The sequence below is a fragment of the Schistocerca gregaria genome, chromosome 9 (genome assembly GCF_023897955.1).
Source record: "Schistocerca gregaria isolate iqSchGreg1 chromosome 9, iqSchGreg1.2, whole genome shotgun sequence".
NCBI classification, from domain to species: Eukaryota; Metazoa; Arthropoda; class Insecta; order Orthoptera; family Acrididae; genus Schistocerca; species Schistocerca gregaria.
Window position 1 is genome coordinate 221,042,081 of NC_064928.1, and position 17,382 is coordinate 221,059,462.

At 41.3% G+C, this 17,382-nt stretch overlaps 1 protein-coding gene across 1 annotated transcript in view; it reads right to left on the reverse strand.

Moving 5' to 3' along the window:
• LOC126292017 (peroxidase-like) overlaps positions 1–16,634 on the reverse strand; it is a 176,853-nt gene extending 160,219 nt beyond the window's left edge. Inside the window, exon 1 of the mRNA XM_049985809.1 lies at positions 16,406–16,634. The gene's annotated coding sequence lies outside the window, so the exon portion shown is untranslated. The remainder of the gene's footprint in view (positions 1–16,405) is intronic.
• Between the last annotated feature and the right edge of the window lie 748 nt (positions 16,635–17,382).

The following is a 17,382-nucleotide window of genomic DNA, read 5'->3' on the forward strand; positions in this document are numbered from 1 at the left end:
CACCACATCTTGTATTACCCCAGCATGATAGTATTGTGCATGGTCTCCAGTGGCTATTACTGGAAACATGCAATGGCTTTACAGTAAACAAGTATCGTGGTGAAAAAGGAAAATACATGGTGCTGTGAATGATTTCAAGACAGTTGTGCATATACTACCAAGTGTTTCAGCATTTGCTCACGAAATATGATGAGAGCAACAATGCTGTGGTCGAGTAATAGATGGGAAAAGTGGCTTTGGCCCACTGCTTGAGCTGTAGGTGGTTTTGTTGGGCATTTGGGTGGTTGTACAGCACAGAGCTGTCAGGCACTCAGTCGGCAATATGTGAGTGGAACCGGAACAGCCGCGGCTGTGCCCCCTCACTCCCGTCAGGTATGTTATTGTCGACTGTTGGTGTGGTAATCATTGCCAGCTGAAGTTATCACACCCCATAGCAATTGCTTGTGATGCTCTCAGGAGTGTACAGTTACGCTCAGGTCTCAGTGTCTCCTTGTGGCTGTGAGCGACATGATGTGCCAGGAATATTTTCTACACATTATGTTAGCTTCAAGAGTATATTGTTTGGATTATTGTTAGTGCCTACTAACAGGTTGAAACTCAAAAATAACTAAGAGGTTCAGTAGAAGGAATATTCATACAAATTGTAAACTTATTAAAATACACATTAACGAAACACTGTTCAGTAATCAATGAGAGTCCTAACAATCAACTGAACAAAGTAACTAAATGTGGCACAAAGCACTGTCCATATATACACAAAATGTCGCAGTTCACAGTCAATGTTGTCTTGCATAAGTCTATCGGATGAGAGTACAATCAATGACCCACTTAATCCACTTATTAATTAAGAGTCACAATGTTCAACCACACCTCATTCATGTGAGAATGATGGGTGACACTTCCTACCGATCACATCACAGTTGCGTCACTACCTTTGTCTGTAGATTTGAGTTACAGAAATCACCCGAAAGTTTTAGGCATCCATATTTATGATATTTTATGAGTATTACACGTATTTTCATAAACAATATGCACATAGCTGTAGTGAGAGCAAAAACTGAGAGCATAGGTGTTACATGTGTGTTAACATGATCAGGATTTTGTGGTGAACTCTCTCTTTGAGTGACGTTCAACTGTTTATAAGCTGGCATATGAATAAATTGTTGTTTTAGATATTATTCAGTCATTTCATAAATAGCTACTTACAATATTGTTATTCAGGATGTGCTAAAGGTATTGATAAATTTTTTCTATAAATTAAGAAAAGTTTATGGAATCGCTTTATGCCTCTGCAGTGAGATTACCTAACTCCTGGGTTCTGGTGCCATATTAATTAGTTTACATAATGATAAATTATTTAAAATCTTAATTAGTGTCTTAATTAATTAGTAAGATAGGACACCAAAAGTGTGTTGTTAAACTCCGAAATCTAACAAGCCAGAAGATAAAATCAGTAATAGAAATTATAACAATATGGTATTTTCAGTGTTAATTATCTCAAATGTTAATTACTTTCATGCAAAATTAAATATAATACTGTGAAGTTGGGTTGCCAGTTTTTATAATGAATGGTCTTACTCCTTTTGCAAATATGTTTTTAGCTCATATGATGTAGGCAAAATTTTATGGTAGTACAAAGTTCCATTACCAATAATTTCTGATTAATATGCCTTAAGTGAAAACTGGTTATATTGTTGGACTCAGTACACTGAAAGCAAATTACTGTGTAATTAATTTTGGTGGATCAAACTCTAATTCAGCTTTTCAAGCATTTCAATACATGCCATATATGTACAGTACACATAACAGTAGGATAATTACTAAGAAGAAAAATTATTAATAAGCAGACATGAAAATGCTGCAAGTGGAGTTATTCCAATTTCACTAATTTTGTGGATGTAATCACCTATGCCGCTTACTAGGGCCACAAATTCGGACATATCCTTGCCGATTCCAGCACTGTATAGAACGAATTCAATGGCTGTGAACCCTGTTGGTTAGTGTTTAGTTTGAAGGTTGGCAGTTTAAGTTGAGAACCTTATTGTATATGTGCTCCACAGAAGTCCTGTTGGGGATGTGCTGGACATTTGGTATAAGGTTGATGGTGGACAAGATCCCACAGACTGAGCATGGCACAGGTGGAAAACTGAGAGCCTTCTCACATTGTGTAACCAGCTGCGCTTTGCACTAAATTATGAACAGATTTGTCTTGATCATTCCTGACACAGATGCACCTGTAAAAGCACATGAGATGTCATCACAGAGACATGAACTGGTTGTCCAGATATTCTATTGTTGATGTGATCACCAAGGAGGTCGAAATACACCACACATTATTCATACACATGTCCAATATTGTTTCTGTTGACATTAACATGCAGTAGAACAGCACTATCATGTTTCACACCAACCATAGGTTGGTCAGGGTGGTGGCCAAGTGGTTCTAGGTGCTTCAGTCCAGAACCACACGACCCCTATGGTCGATTCGAATCCTGGCATGGGTGTGTGTGATGTCCTTAGGTTAGTTAGGTTTAAGTAGTTCTAAGTTCTTGGGTACTGATGACCTCAGAAGTGAAGTCCCATTGTGCTCAGAGTAATTTGAACCATTTTTGGTCAGGGTGGAAGAAAACATTATGTGAGCCCATGAAGTCAACATTCTGTCTAAGTTGTTCAAAAAGATCACAACTCCACTGTCAAAGCCAACAATTTATCACTGAATACACTTGTTACATTGAAATAGATGCTATTTGTTGCAGAGTCACCCCTGTAGGAATTCTGGTGCAGGAGGCATGCAGAAGGATTCAGGATGTTAGTTAGGCTGGTATTACACTATCATATTTCTTTGACAAAGATATAAAGGGGTATTACACACCATCATATTTTTCATCAAAGTTCAAGGTGGCTGACAACAACAACTTATTATGCGCAGCAGTTGCATGTAAAGCAACTGCACTGTGTGTGCATTTGGAAGAGAAGCAAGGGGGAGGGAAAAAAAATACGTAGTTGGGTGAAGCCACGAGTTTTACGAGATGATAAAAGTGTTCAGCAAAATTTGTTACATGAGCTCAAAGTGGAGGATGTCAAGTCTTACATAAATTACTTAAGGATGGAAGAGCATACATTTCAGTACTTGCCCAGTAAAGTGTCTCGTCATATCACAAAGCACGATACTCACTTAAGAAGTGCTATATCTGCAGAAGACAGGCTCGTAGTAACACTCCGATTTCTTGCTTTAGGAGAGAGTTACTCTAGCTTGCAGTACAGTACGCAAATACCACAGTGCACATTAACTAAAATAATACCTGAAACCTGTGAAGCTATTTATAAAGCACTAAAGGACAATATCTGAAAGTAAATAAATGTTCAATACACTTCATGTGCATTAAAAACTATTTTTATTGTAGATCAAAGTAATAATTACATTTTCTGTCCCACAACTACTAAATTATCAGAAATGTATAAATCTGATAAAGTGCTTTACAATGTGAGGCATCCTGAGTACAAAAACAGATTAAGAGGACTGAAGAGCTCAGAAAAAAATTATATATATATAAATGAAATAAGTATGTAAATAAAATAGAAAGAAACTTCCACATGGGAAAAATATATTAAAAACAAAGATTCCAAGACTTACCAAGCGGGAAAATGCCGGCAGACAGGCACAAGAACAAAACACACAAACACACACAGAGAATTACTAGCTTTCGCAACCGATGGTTGCTTCTTCAGGAAGGAGAGGGAAAGACGAAAGGATGTGGGTTTTAAGGGAGAGGGTAAGGAGTCATTCCAATCCCGGGAGCGGAAAGACTTCCCTTAGGGAGAAAAAAAGGAAAGGTGTACACTCGAGCACACACACACACACACACGCACACATATCCATCCGCACATACACAGACACAAGCAGACATATTTTGCTTGTGCTGTCCTGGCACTGGACGTTTGCACAATGGTAGAGTGTTGCACAATCTGATGAATCCTGTTACATTATTCATCATGCTGATGGGAGGGCACAAATTTGCCATCTTCCAGAGGAACAGCTCCTCGACACCTGTACTGCATGATGGAAATTAGCTGGTAATGGCTCCGTTATGCTCTGGGGAACATCCGTGTGGTTATCCGTGAGTCCAGTGGAGTTCATGTAAGGCAGCGTATGGCCAAGGAGTGTTGTACACTGGTTGCAGACATGTACACCCCTTCATTACAATCAAGTATCCCAACACCAGTGGCATTTTTCAACAAGTTAATGCACCATATCACAGGGACAGTAGTGTGATGGAATGACTCAAAGACTACAGTGGTGAGTTCCAGTTGATGCTGATGTGCTGCCCCCCCCCCCCCCCTCTCCAACTCCACCAACTCACCATATTTGAATCTGATCAAACACATCTGGAATGTGATTGCACATGGTGCCAGAGCCTCATTGCCCTCATCCCCAGAATTTATGGGAATTAGATGATTTGTGTGTGGATGTGGTGCCAACTTCCTCCAGCAGTAACTCTTGTGCTTAACGATTTTTTTTTGGGGGGGGGGGGGGGGGGCAACAATACTAAAATAAATATTTCATACTCAGAACACTAGGGGATTCCAAGTGAACAAACTGTGACAAAACTTGGCAGATGCTTTTGTACACTCACTGTGTCACGTGGATGCTTACCACTCATTCAATTGTAGGCCTGTTGGTGCTCGCATGTTAATTTGTTGAATGTGTTGGAACTGAATCAAAGAAGCAAAATTTGAGGTAAATAATCAAACAGTAATAAATCATTACTAGGATTATTCATTAAAGTATCTCCTATAAAATATTGATAGGAGTGGGAGTATCAGTTAAAAACTATTGTGCAAAAACTGTCAATATTGAGATGAAGATACTTGATATTAAGAACTATCTTTATTTTTCCATGTTTCTACACATAGCAGATCAGTTTGTATAATAAGAACAAAAGTGGACCTACTATCATTCTGCATTCTTTTACTTACCTAAAATCAAAACTGGTTCCAAGCAATATCTCTGATCAAATAATATTTGAGCTTCCTAGAAGGAGTGTTTGATAAACACTGTTCTTACACATGTGGATTTTTATGTTACAATTGTGTACATGTATCTGCTAATGATGAATTATGTTTATATTACTCTGTGATGTGTTCTTACTTATAAAGAATGCATCATGTGAGACCTGAAAATTGTATGGACTTCTTTGTTATATGGACTTCATTATTTGTACATCAGACTAATTGAGCCACATTTTGCAGGCTGTACAAAGGTATAGGATGTCCATTTAGAAGTCAAAAAATTACTAACTGGTTGGATAGGCCAGAAATAATCACTCAGGGTGATCATTTGGATCAGATAGCCCTTGGTATGGCACAACAACCTACTGCAAAGGTTGATAAATACACGGACTATGAGGTATGTGTGTCAGAACTTGTTACTTCAGGTGATTTACATGTAAGCTGTAAAACATCACTTTCACTTTATTACTGAGCTCACATTTTTTGCCTGACTCAACACTAAACTGGTCTCTTTCAGCAGAGCCATTGTTTATGTGTTGTTTGTTTCCTGTGTAGAGTAGTTCTCATTTGTTAAATTGATTCCATTTTGTAGTTTTAAATATGCACCAATGTATTATTTTTTCCTCTCATGGTTTTCTTTTCATGCACTACATATCTTGAAAAGAAGCATCCAAACTAAGAAATAGGAAACTGTATGATTTTTTGCTTGCTGGTAAAACTTCTGCCTCAATCTTCTTCCCCCCTCCTTCCCTTGTTTATTTACTTATCATGTTCTACACATCATACCAGGATGCATAAGTAACAAGTTAAGGTAAACAAGGAGGGGCTGCAGTTAGAAAGTGGAATTAATAGCCAAGTATTGTTTAACAGTTGTAAACAATTTGTGCTATTATTCTGAAAAACGTTGATGCCTCTTCATTTATATTTAGTAATTGCTGTTCAACTGTTACTGCTAGCTTAAAATCTGCATGAAGACTTTCTAATATTGAACAAGTTAACTATGTGCTGTAAGAATGAGTGATTATTTATAATCAACATAACATTGTATACATTTGACAACAATGTTCCATCTTTGAAGACAGTCAGTTATAAGTCTGACATATACCTGTATAATCATTAGTGTTATGCTTGTTTTATTTTGATATTTTTTCTCTCATATTTTTTTGTCCTAATTTAATAATCTAGCTATTCTAAAGAACTATGTCTTAACTAGGTTGGTTTCATTTTTTTAGAAGTTGGGGAGGGGCCAGGGTTGGCATGGTTACATTTACATTCCTGTGAAATACTAACTGAACATTATTAAATATATTCATTTAGTAGCACGCTCAGTACTCATCAAATTTCTTTGAGATTCAGGCTCCACACCTGTCATTTGTGACTAAACTGAGTATTTCCTCTTCTTAGATTACAGTCCAATTTTGCACTGAGTACTATACTATGATTTTCCAATTTCAATCCCATGGCACAGCCAGTAGACCACAGAGTTTCTGAACAACAGTTTTCTATTACATAGCACTTCATTGTTACATTGCCAAATGCAGTCCCCCACTCCTTGATTTGTCCAGAGACTTAATAGGTCTATATGCATCATTTCACATAGTCTTTCAGTCCAACTGATCAATTACACATCAGTACTGCTGGTATCTAGAAACCTTGCGGTGCTACAGATACATTAACCCTTAACTCACAAGGCGACTTTTCTGTAATGTATACCACAAGGTGCAGTCCCTGGAACCCCTATGTTTGAACCAAGATTTAAGGCAAAAATCATTTGAAATTTCTAATTTATGCTATATAATATTTATTTTTACAATTATTTAAGTGTTTCATAAATGCTTCTAGTTAATTTTATTGCACTAAACAAAGCCCGCAGAATTATACTATTTATCACACGTAAGCACATAATTTTGTGTGGTTCTTTTAAATAGTACAGATAAATACTGTTAGAGTACTGAATTTTACATTGTGAAAAATTATGCAACCTCTGTAGCAAATAAATTTCCAAATAAAACTAAATTCCAGGGTTTAAATTAGCACATAAAAATTACAACCAAAAGGTACAAAACGAAAGTCTGTCAAATTTACATTCATTGCTAGGAACTACATTTTATCACCATTCAGAACACATTCAAATTTAACAGACACTTCAAATATTTCATTGAAGAAACAGACTGACCTCCATTACTGCTTTCCCGAAGTTCTTCCCCTGAATGATACTCTTTTTCGATAGCAGGACTGCGATCACTGGCTAATGTAAAATCATTGTCTTTTATGTTTATTTCTTGATCTATATCTCTGACACCTTCCTTCATAGACTGACTAACAATTTCATCAAACTCAGGAAAGTTAAAAATGACACATTCGTGCCAACACATTTTGGGCTATACGATACTGTGCTGAAGAAAACAGGTATGTAGTTCACGAGTCACGCAGTAGGAGACTCCAACACCTATTAATAACAATTTTTACCCTCAACGCTGCCCTCCAATGGTGATCCCTTGATGCCTCAGAACATGTCCTACCAACCGACCCCTTCTTCTCGTCAAGTTGTGCCACAAACTTCTCTTCTCCCCAATCCTATTCAATACCTCCTCGTTAGTTATGTGATCTACCCATCTAATCTTCAGCATTCTTCTGTAGCACAACATTTCGAAAGCTTCTATTCTCTTCTTGTCCAAACTATTTATTGTCCATGTTTCACTTCCATACATGTCTACACTCCATACAAATACTTTCAGAAACGACTTCCTGACACTTAAATCTATACTCGATGTTAACAAATTTCTCTTCTTCAGAAACGCTTTCCTTGCCATTGCCAGGCTACATTTTATATCCTCTCTACTTCGACCATCATCAGTTATTTTGCTCCCCAAATAGCAAAACTCCTTTACTACATGAAGTGTCTCATTTCCTAATCTAATTCCCTCAGCATCACCCGACTTAATTTGACTGCATTCCATTATCCTCGTTTTGCTTTTGTTGATGTTCATCTTATACCCTCCTTTCAAGACACTATCCATTCCATTCAACTGCTCTTCCAAGTCCTTTGCTGTCTCTGACAGAATTACAATGCCATCGGCGAACCTCAAAGTTTTTATTTCTTCTCCATGGATTTTAATACCTACTCCAAATTTTTCTTTTGTTTCCTTTACTGCTTGCTCAATATACAGATTGAATAACATCGGGGAGAGGCTACAACCCTGTCTCACTCCCTTCCCAACCACTGCTTCCCTTTCATGTTCCTCGACTCTTATAACTGCCATCTGGTTTCTGTACAAATTGTAAATAGCCTTTCGCTCCCTGTATTTTACCCCTGCCACCTTTAGAATTTGAAAGAGAGTATTCCAGTCAACATTGTCTAAAGCTTTCTCTAAGTCTAAAAATGGTAGAAACGTAGGTTTGCCTTTCCTTAATCTTTCTTTTAAGATAAGTCATAAGGTCAGTATTGCCTCACGTGTTCCAGTATTTCTACAGAATCCAAACTGATCTTCCCCGAGGTCGGCTTCTACTACTTTTTCCATTCATCCGTAAAGAATTCGTGTTAGTATTTTGCAGCCATGGCTTATTAGACTGATTGTTCTGTAATTTTCACATCTGTCAACACCTGTTTTCTTTGGGATTGGTATTATTATGTTCTTCTTGAAGTCTGAGGGTATTTCGCCTGTTTCATACACCTTGCTCACCAGAGGGTAGAGTTTTGTCAGGACTGGCTCCCCCAAGGCTGTCAGTAGTTCCAACGGAATGTTGTCTACTCCGGGGGCCTTGTTTCGCCTCAGGTCTTTCAGTGCTCTGTCAAACTCTTCACACAGTATTGTATCTCCCATCTCATCCTCATCCACATCCTCCTCCATTTCCATAATATTGCCCTCAAGTACATCGCCCATGTTTAGACCCTCTATATACTCCTTCCACCTTTCTGCTTTTCCTTCTTTGGTTAGAACTGGGTTTATATAGTTTTGCAAAAAAAATATTTAATTGCTAGAAAGTAGTCAATAATCAGGGTAATAAAGAAAAACATAATTAGTTATTTGAGGGGAAATTATACAATGGATTTTTCTCCGAATTTTCACAGCCAAATGAGGAGCCGTAAATGGACAAATGGGGTGTAAAAATGACCAGCGCGAGTTTTAGGCTCGTAAAAAAATATAGTCAATGAGGGCAATGAAGAGTAATTAGTGATTAGAGGAAAATTCTTCAATGAACTTTTATAGCCTAACGACGAGTAGAAAAAGAACAAAAGGAGTATCAAATTGACCAGACCGACGTTTAGTTTTACAAAAATAATTTAACTGCTTGAAAGTAATCATGGTTATTAAGACAAACTTAATTAGTGATTTGAGGAAAAATAGGAATATTTCAGTAATAGCTGCTTCTACCTCTGTAAATGGAGTGTCAGAAAGTTTATCACATCAGGTGCTTAGTAGAGGTGCTTAGTATTTTGCATATAAGAACTCACAATGGAATTCTTTCTGTCACGTCGAAAACTAAAATAAATATCCAGTTACAGAAAAAACTGAAACTTCCATTGTACCTTTTGATCTATATACTCTTCATAATAACATAATACCGACCTATATTTAAATATGCACCACAAAACAAAAAATTAAAAAACTAAAAATAAAATACGACACGCCCTGAAGGAATTATCCGAATGAAATTCAAAACGATTTAGAAGAAATATGCGAATGGTGCGAAAAGTGGTAGTTGGCCCAAAATAACGAAAAGTGTGACGTCATCCACTTGAGTGCTAAAAGGAACTCGCTAAACTTGGGTTACACAATAAATCAGTCTAATCTAAAAGCCGTAAATTCAACTAAATACCTAGGTATTACAATTACGGACAACTTAAATTGGAAGGAACACACGGAAAATGTTGTGGGGAAGGCTAACCAAAGACTGCGTTTTATTGGCAGGACACTTAGAAAATGTAACAGACATACTAAGGAGACTGCCTACACTACGCTTGTCCCTCCTTTTTTAGAATACTTCTGCGCGGCGTGGGATGCTTACCAAATAGGACTGACGGAGTACATCGAAAAAGTTCAAAGAAAGGCAGCACGTTTTGTATTATCGCGAAATATGAGAGATAGTGTCGCAGAAATGATACAGGATTTGGGTTGGAAATCATTAAAAGAAAGGCGTTTTTCGTTGCGACGGAATCTTCTCACGAAATTACAATCACCAACTTTCTCCTCCGAATGCGAAAATATTTTGTTGACACCGATCTGCATAGGGATGCACGATCACCAAGATAAAATATGGGAAATCAGAGCTCGTACGCAAAGATATAGGTGTTCATTCTTTCCGTGCGCTGTACGAGATTGCCGGCCGGGGTGGCCGATCGGTTCTAGGCGCTACAGTCTGGAACCGCGCAAAAGCTACGGTCGTAGGTTCGAATCCTGCCTCGGGCATGGATGTGTGTGATGTGCTTGGTTAGGTTTAAGTAGTTCTAAGTTCTAGGGGGACATGACCTCAGCAGTTATGTCCCATAGTGCTCAGAGCCATTTGAAGCTTTTTTTTTTTTTTTTTTTTTTTGCTCGAGATTGGAAGAATAGAGAATTGTGAAGGTGGATCGATGAACCCTCTGCAAGGCACTTAAATGTGATTTGCACGGTATCCATGTAGATGTAGAAATCGGTAGATATGGTGTACATGTGCAGACAAACCGTAAATTGTAATCTGAGAAAAATTGGATGATTTATTCAAAAGATACGGCTTTACAAAGTGACCAAGTTGGTCTACCTCTGGCGTCTATTGGACCAGTTATTTGGCTGAGGGATATCGCACCAAATTCGGTGCAACTGGCGAGTTAGATCGTGAAGATCCCCGGATGGTTTGAGGGCACTACCCATAATGCGCCAGGAGTTTTGAATTGGGGTGAAATGCAGGGACCTTGTTGGCCACGATAGGGTTTGGCAAGCAGAAAGAGAAGCAACAGAAACGCTGTGCATAACAGCATTATGTTAGTGAAAGGTAAGCCCAGCGTAGCTTGCCATGAAGAGCAACAAAACGGGGAGTGAAATATCGCCGGCGTACCGCCGTGCTGTAAGGGTGTCGCGGACGAGAACCAAAGGAGTGTTGCTGTGAACAGAGATAGCGCCATAGACCATCAGCCCAGTTTGGTGTCCCACTGCTGTCCGGGGCGTCGCCAGACACGTCTTCGGCCTGGAATTTTATTGACTAGAATAGAATTGTCATCAGGGATGAGCCCCGGTGTCCAGAGAAGACGTGTCTGGTGACGTCTTGTACAGTGGTGGGATACCAACCTGACGGTAGCTCGCCATATGCCCCGACAACCAAAACTGATGGTTTGGGGCGCCATTTCTTTTCATACCAGCTCTCCTTTGGTTGCTAATTGTGGAAACCTTTTCTGTCAGTTGCTACAGTTTGTCTTCGAGCTTGCCAAACCCTGTCTTGGCCAGAAAGGTCGCCGGATCTCTCCCCAATTGGGAACATTTGGTGCCATGTGGGCAAGGCCCTCCAAGCAGCTCAGAATTCTGACAATCCAGTGGCGCTGGTTGGTCCGAATGTGTCACGGTAACTCTCTGGAGGACTCCCAAAAAGTCTATCGAGCAATGCCAAGCCTAATAACTTATTATATAAGGGCCAGAGATGGCTCAACGCTTTATTCACTTTATCAGTTTGTGATGTCTTTCTCTTTAATAAATTATTCACTTCTTCTGAAATTCAAATAATCTGTTTATCTGTACATGTAATATGTCTGTTCAAAAAATTCTGGAACTTTGTCTTCAAGATTTGTCCACGCTTACCTTTTCCTTATTGTGCATGGGCTCCTTCGAAATATACTCCTCCACAACTGACACAGCACTCCCAGCGCCATTTACACTCGCGGAAGCGGTTTTGGTTCGTCTGTTGCTGCATAGCGAAAAGCGCCGACTGCGAATTTTCTTTTATTTCGTCTATCATTGCAAATCTTCGTCCTTTCAACGGTGTTTTCAGCTTTGCAAATAAGAAGTAGTCCGCAAGACAAGCTCCGCAAACTACGGAAGACGAGGCAGCACAGTCATTTCATTTTTATGCAGTAGTCACGCACCAACAGGTGGGTGCGTTATCGTGATGCAAGCGCCATGAATTGTCTCGTCACATTTTCAGGCCGTTTCGTCCGCACATTTTCTTGCAGGAGTTGCAAGTCCCGATAGCACCATCAAATGGTTCAAATGGCTCTGAGCACTATGCGTCTTAACTGCTGAGGTCATCAGTCCCCTAGAACTTAGAAATACGTAAACCTAACTAACCTAAGGACATCACACACATCCATGCCCGAGGCAGAAACTGCGATCGTAGCGGTCACGCCGTTCCAGACTGTAGCGCCTAGAACCGCTCGGCCACTCCGGCTGGCGATAGCACCATCGATTAACTGTTTGTCCGTATGGCATCAGTTCATGATGAAAGCCTTTGCAAGGCTTTGACATTTGACCTGATCTGTAGAGATTTATTTATTTTTTGTTTTGGAGTACCTTTCCCGACCCATCATGAAGACTGAATCTTGTTCTCAACATCATAAGCGTAGACGCAACCACTTATGATTCTATTGCGCGGGCCCTCCCGCTGAAGGTTCGAGTCTTCCCTCGGGCATGGATGTGTGTGTTTGTGTGTGTGTGTGTGTGTGTGTGTGTGTGTGTGTGTGTGTGTGTGTGTGTGTGTGTGTGTGTGTTAGCATAAGTTAGTTTAAGTAGTCTGTAAATCAAGGGACCGATGACTTTAGCAGTTTGGACCCTCAGAAGTTCTCACACACTGATTGAGTTATGATTCTCTTAAGGAACATCTCTTTCTGATTTGGCGATCCAAAAGCTCTTCACAAGTTGCCAGGCGAAGTTATGTTTCTACTGGGTGAAAAGTTTTTAAACCGACAAACTCTGGGAGGTTGTAGGGAACATCAAAACAAATATTTTTTCCTAATGTCTTTTTTCCTATGAGGATTATTTAAACCGGTGGAGGCCTTATTACGCTCTTCAGTTGTTAGAGGTCGTATTACCATCTTCAGTTGTAGACAACTGCTGTCTACCGGTGTAGCAGTGCATTGTCTCTGTTTACTAATGGAGCGATACACCTGGAGTGAGTACACTGAATGGTTGGTGCGTACTACGTAGCACACCACAACGGACGAGCTGCACAGCGGGTTTATCAGCAACAACATCCTAATCGCCGTATCCCGCATCATACGACCTTTGCTGTTGTGTACCAACGTCTGCGTGATACCGGGTCATTTTGCAGATTACTTGGGAAGGGACGCCGTCGCACGGTAAGAACGCTGCAATTTGAGGAAGCTGTCTTGCAGCATGTGGAGCGGGTGTCTTCAACCAACATTCGTAAAATTGCACGTAACATGGAGACGAATCAGACTAATGTAAGAACAGCCCTTCGAGAGCAGTTGTTACGTCCATTTCACTTACAGCGTGTCCACAACCTGGAACCAGTTGATTATCCACCCAGAGCACAGTTTTCGCAGTGGTACCTGGAACAGTGTGAAATGCATCCTAGATTTCCATGCTCTGTGTTGTTTACCGATGAAGCAACGTTCAGGCCTGATGGAGTCTTCAACATGCACAATTCGCATGTTTAGTGTGAGGATAACCCCCATGCCACAGTTACTAGCGCTCATCAAGTGCGGTTCTTCGTTAATGGGTGGGTCGGTGATGTTGGGGACTGTTTAATTGGGCCGTATCTGGTACCAACGCCATTAAATGGCAGGCACTATTACCATTTTTTCGCCAGAGCATTGCCAGAATTGCTGGAAGACGTCCCGCTCCCTACAAGACAACGCATGTGGTTCCAACATGACGGGACGCCGGCACATTTCAGTCGTCGTGTGCGTCGATTCCTGGACCGACGGTTCCCAGAAACGTGGATTGGCAGAGGTGGTTCTGTACCATGGCCTGCTCGATCCCCAGATATGTCCCCTCTGGACTTCATTGTGTGGGGAGATATGCGCAACCGTGTTTACCCAACTCCTGTTTCATCAGAAGAGTATCTGGTTGCTCCGATAGTAGCAGCAGAAGGAACAATTCAGCGTACTCCTGATGTTTTTGCCCGTGTCAGACAGAACATGACACGACGGTGTAACCTTTGTTTCCACGTCAATGGAGTCATTTTTGAAAATTTACTGTAATTAAAATTGGGTTGTGCTAATGTGTTGCCTCGTGGTCATAAAAAAATTATAAAAGTGTTTGTTCGTTTAATTAATTTGCTGCGAGAGAAATCTTCCTCTACCGGCTTAAATACTCCTCATAGGAAAAAATGGCATTAGGGAAAAATATTTGTTTTGATGTCCTCTACAACCTCCCAGAGTTTGTCGCTTTAAATACTTCTCACCCTGTATAAAAGCTTTTTAGAGCTTCACGCAAACTTTAATGCAGACTTCGTACATCAAATGCTCTGATTTATTGCCCTGTTCGGATAATTCATTTGTCGATTTTTTGGTCTTAGACTATATTTTTTCATGCTTTCTGAACAAAACTTGAAAATAAAAAACTAAAAAAAGGTGTTCAGAAGTTTTGTGAAATGTTTCGTCTAGAAGTAATAGACAAAATACACGGAAGCACCAAAGAAACGCCGGCCTGTGTGGCCGAGCGGTTCTAGGCACTTCAGTCTGGAACCGCGCGACCGCTACGGCCGCAACTTCGAATCCTGCTTCGGGCATGGATGTGTGTGCGTGCGCGCGCGCGCCTGTGTGTGTGTGAGGTTAGTTAGATTTTAGTAGTTCTAAGTTCTAGGGGACTGATGTCCTCAGATGTGAAGTCGCATAGTGCTCAGAGCCATTTGAGCCATTTGAAGCCAAAGAAACTGGTATAGGCACGCGTACTCAAATACAGAGATATGTAAACGGACAGAGTACGGCGCTGCGATCGGCAACGCATATTTGAGACAAAAAGTGTTTGGAGCAGTTGTTAGATCAGTTACTGCTGCTACAATGGCAAGATATTGAGATTTAAGTGACTTTGAACGTGGTGTTAAGCGCAGCCCACGGGCGATGGGCCGCAGCATCTCGAGGTAGAAAGAAGTGGGGATTTTCCCGTCCGACCATTTCACGAGTGTACCGTGAATATCAGGAATCCGGTAAAACATCAAATCTCCGACATCGCTGGAGACGGAAAAAGACTGTGCTAGAGCGGACCAACGACGACTGAAGAGAATGCTTCAACGTGACGGAAGTGCAGCTCTTCCGCAAATTACTGCACTCTTCAATGCTGGGCTCTCAGCAAGTGTCATCGTGCGAATCATTCAACCAGACATCATCGATATGGTCTTTCGGAGACCAAGACGCACTCGTGTACTCTTGATGACTGCATGACACAAAGCTTCAGGCCTCGCCTGGGCCCGTTAACACCAACATTGGACTGTTGATGACTGGAAACATGTTGTCTAGTCGCACGACTACGGTTTCAAATTGTATCGAGCGCATGGACGTGTACGGGTATGGAGACAACCCCATGAACCCTGGGCCATCAACAAGTGTCAGCGAGCGAACGATTCCATGAAACATCTTCCATATGGCCTTTCGGAGCTGAAGGCTCATTCGTGTACCCTCGATGACTGCACCACAGAAAGCCTTACACCTCGCTTTGGCCAGTCGACACCGACATTAGACTGTTGATGACTGGATACGTGTTGCCTGGTCGGACGAGTCTCGTTTCAAATTGAGTCGAGCGGGTGAACGTGAACGAGTATGGAGACAACTTTACGCATCCAGGGACCCTGCATGTCAGCAGGGGACTGTTGAAGCTGGTGGAGGCTCTGTCAAGGTGTGGGGCGTGTGCAGTTGCAGTGATACACTACTCCGACAGGTGAGAAGTACGTAACCATCCTGTTTGAATTCCAGCATTCATTCGTGTCCATTGTGTATTCCAACGGACTTGGGCAATTCCAGTACGACAATGTGACACCCCACACGTCCAGAATTGCTACATAGTGGCAGTGTTTAAACACTTCAGCCGGCCACCAAACACCCCAGACGTGAAAATTGAGCATATCTGTTCAGAAGAGATCTACACACCATTGTACTGTTACGGATTTATGGACAGCCCTGCAAGCTTTATGGTGTCAATTCCATCGAGCTCTACTTCAGACATTAGTCGAGTCGATACGGCGTCGTGTTGCGGAATTTCTGCGTGCTCGCGGGGGCCATACACGATATTACATAAGTGTACCAGTTTGTTTGGCTCTTCAATGTGGACTAGAGAAATATTTGATGCGTCTCGTTTGCTATATACGACTTCGAGCATCATTCCAACATTCCTCAAATGGTTTTTCAAATCTAGTTTATTTATTGCTTTTAGACAAACCATTTCACAAAACAGTTAACCATATTTCTTCCAAAAAAATTTTACTTGTAATAATTATTGCAACGAAAGTGAGATAACAGCGCCTGGCTTACCTGTGATACTCAGCCAGCCAACGCTCAGTCTCTACAACAGTGGGAATGTCGTGCGCCTCCGTTTATAAAACATCAGCGATATGCCGAGGCCTATCTAATCAGGGGGTCAGACTCCTGGACTCGGGAAACTGCTCGCGATTGGCGAGGTGGTCTCACCTGTTGGACGCCCCCACCCACTAGCACGGGGCACCGGTAGACCCCGGAACGCGGGAAACTGGCGTCGGGAACGCACCTGGCTAATCAGCAAGGATTGCGCAGGAAGGCAAAGAAATTAGCGGCAGAAAAAAAGTGAGACAAAACGCCCGCGGCGGGACAAAAAGTTACTGCTGTCCTGCGGGTATTTACAGTGTAGGCAGCGGTACCTATTGTGTGCTTGATTTAAGACGTCCCGGAAAAGAGGACGACAGGTCCGTGTACCGACTGCCGCGATAACGTCACTTCCTCCACACTTGTCCCAGAGACAGGTTCTAGCGGAGGGCAGGCACGTGTCCATTTCACGTCCAGTCGACAATTCATTCGGCGTGACGGAGTGCGCATATCGTTCCAGTAAATAAAAAGAGCAGGGTGTTACTCACGTGGCGTGTGTCCAGTAGTGATGGGAGACAATGACCGGTAAAGGCCGCACGACAAGGTGAAGACCGAAAATATTGCTCAAATTCGGGATTTTTTATCTCCGTACCGGAATGTAGTAGAGAAATGCAATTTGCTGCAATGAACAAAGTATACATTGAAGTTATTATTGGTATTTTTATTGAAAAATATTAATATCTTGACTGTGTAATTGAGATTTTCCCGAGGTAGCTCTCAAACGAGATAGATCAATGGTTGCTGCTGTAACTCCGGTTGCGGTTTACGAAACATGAAATTAACATAGTGAGATTTTCCGTCTGCAGCGGAGTGTGGGCTGTTATGAAAGTTACTGGCAGATTAAAACTGTGTGCCCGACCCAGACTCGAACTCGGGACCTTTGCCTTTCG